Source organism: Oncorhynchus kisutch, unplaced genomic scaffold, assembly GCF_002021735.2.
Source record: "Oncorhynchus kisutch isolate 150728-3 unplaced genomic scaffold, Okis_V2 scaffold4059, whole genome shotgun sequence".
In the NCBI taxonomy this organism is placed as follows: Eukaryota; Metazoa; Chordata; class Actinopteri; order Salmoniformes; family Salmonidae; genus Oncorhynchus; species Oncorhynchus kisutch.
Genome location: NW_022266004.1, coordinates 102,501 through 105,000, shown reverse-complemented (window position 1 = coordinate 105,000; position 2,500 = coordinate 102,501). Strand labels below are relative to the sequence as shown.

Below are 2,500 nucleotides of genomic sequence, written 5' to 3'. Positions count from 1 at the left end.
ACTGTTTAGCAGAGGATGGTTTCGATACATCGACCTCTGGGTTATGGGCCCAGCACGCTTCCGCTGCGCCACTCTGCTCTCAGCCACTTCAGAAAAGACTAGAACTCACAATCCATGGCTTAGGAGGCCAGTGTCTTAGGCCACTGGGGTACTGTGTAAACAGTATGACCTATACAAACTGTTGGAAGAGGTAAAAACAAATGTATAATGGCAATGAGACATGCCATGAAACGACAATTTTTTTAGTTTTTTTTGTTCGCACTTAAAATCTAAAAAGAAACTGTTTAGCAGAGGATGGTTTCGATCCATCGACCTCTGGGTTATGGGACCAGCACGCTTCCGCTGCGCCACTCTGCTCTCAGCCACTTCAGAAAAGACTAGAACTCACAATCCATGGCTTAGGAGGCCAGTGTCTTAGGCCACTGGGGTACTGTGTAAACAGTATGACCTATACAAACTGTTGGAAGAGGTAAAAACAAATGTATAATGGCAATGAGACATGCCATGAAACGACAATTTTTTTAGTTTTTTTTGTTCGCACTTAAAATCTAAAAAGAAACTGTTTAGCAGAGGATGGTTTCGATCCATCGACCTCTGGGTTATGGGCCCAGCACGCTTCCGCTGCGCCACTCTGCTCTCAGCCACTTCAGAAAAGACTAGAACTCACAATCCATGGCTTAGGAGGCCAGTGTCTTAGGCCACTGGGGCACTGTTTACCTTCTGCAAACAGTACGAACTGATAGAAGCAGTAAAAATAATGTGTACTGGATAGCACTGAGAGACGCAAATTCAATTTAGCTTTCTAATTTCTGCTTGCGTTTCATTAAAAAAAAAATCTGGTTAGCAGAGGATGGTTTCGATCCATCGACCTCTGGGTTATGGGCCCAGCACGCTTCCGCTGCGCCACTCTGCTTCCATCCACCCCAGATGGGACTTGAACCCACAATCCCTGGCTTAGGAGGCCAGTGCCTTATCCATTAGGCCACTGGGGCACTGTTTACCTTCTGCAAACAGTACGAACTGATAGAAGCAGTAAAAACAATGTGTACTGGATAGCACTGAGAGACGCAAATGAAATTTAGCTTTCTAATTTCTGCTTGCGTTTCATTTTTTTAAATAATCTGGTTAGCAGAGGATGGTTTCTATCCATCGACCTCTGGGTTATGGGCCCAGCACGCTTCCGCTGCGCCACTCTGCTCTCAGCCACTTCAGAAAAGACTAGAACTCACAATCCATGGCTTAGGAGGCCAGTGTCTTAGGCCACTGGGGCACTGTTTACCTTCTGCAAACAGTACGAACTGATAGAAGCAGTAAAAATAATGTGTACTGGATAGCACTGAGAGACGCAAATTCAATTTAGCTTTCTAATTTCTGCTTGCGTTTCATTAAAAAAAAAATCTGGTTAGCAGAGGATGGTTTCGATCCATCGACCTCTGGGTTATGGGCCCAGCACGCTTCCGCTGCGCCACTCTGCTCTCAGCCACTTCAGAAAAGACTAGAACTCACAATCCATGGCTTAGGAGGCCAGTGTCTTAGGCCACTGGGGTACTGTGTAAACAGTATGACCTATACAAACTGTTGGAAGAGGTAAAAACAAATGTATAATGGCAATGAGACATGCCATGAAACGACAATTTTTTTAGTTTTTTTTGTTCGCACTTAAAATCTAAAAAGAAACTGTTTAGCAGAGGATGGTTTCGATCCATCGACCTCTGGGTTATGGGCCCAGCACGCTTCCGCTGCGCCACTCTGCTTCCATCCACCCCAGATGGGACTTGAACCCACAATCCCTGGCTTAGGAGGCCAGTGCCTTATCCATTAGGCCACTGGGGCACTGTTTACCTTCTGCAAACAGTACGAACTGATAGAAGCAGTAAAAATAATGTGTACTGGATAGCACTGAGAGACGCAAATTCAATTTAGCTTTCTAATTTCTGCTTGCGTTTCATTAAAAAAAAATCTGGTTAGCAGAGGATGGTTTCGATCCATCGACCTCTGGGTTATGGGCCCAGCACGCTTCCGCTGTGCCACTCTGCTCTCAGCCACTTCAGAAAAGACTAGAACTCACAATCCATGGCTTAGGAGGCCAGTGTCTTAGGCCACTGGGGTACTGTGTAAACAGTATGACCTATACAAACTGTTGGAAGAGGTAAAAACAAATGTATAATGGCAATGAGACATGCCATGAAACGACAATTTTTTTTGTTTTTTTTGTTCGCACTTAAAATCTAAAAAGAAACTGTTTAGCAGAGGATGGTTTCGATCCATCGACCTCTGGGTTATGGGCCCAGCACGCTTCCGCTGCGCCACTCTGCTCTCAGCCACTTCAGAAAAGACTAGAACTCACAATCCATGGCTTAGGAGGCCAGTGTCTTAGGCCACTGGGGCACTGTTTACCTTCTGCAAACAGTACGAACTGATAGAAGCAGTAAAAATAATGTGTACTGGATAGCACTGAGAGACGCAAATTCAATTTAGCTTTCTAATTTCTGCTTGCGTT

At 45.0% G+C, this 2,500-nt stretch overlaps 2 non-coding genes across 2 annotated transcripts; both read right to left on the bottom strand.

Annotated features, from left to right (window-relative positions):
• Nucleotides 1-919: 919 nt before the first annotated feature.
• Nucleotides 920-992, bottom strand: trnar-ccu (transfer RNA arginine (anticodon CCU)). The gene has a single exon. It is a non-coding gene; the product is annotated as a tRNA-Arg (tRNA).
• Nucleotides 993-1,760: 768 nt separating this feature from the next.
• trnar-ccu (transfer RNA arginine (anticodon CCU)) lies at nt 1,761-1,833 on the bottom strand. Its single transcript has one exon. It is a non-coding gene; the product is annotated as a tRNA-Arg (tRNA).
• Nucleotides 1,834-2,500: the final 667 nt, after the last annotated feature.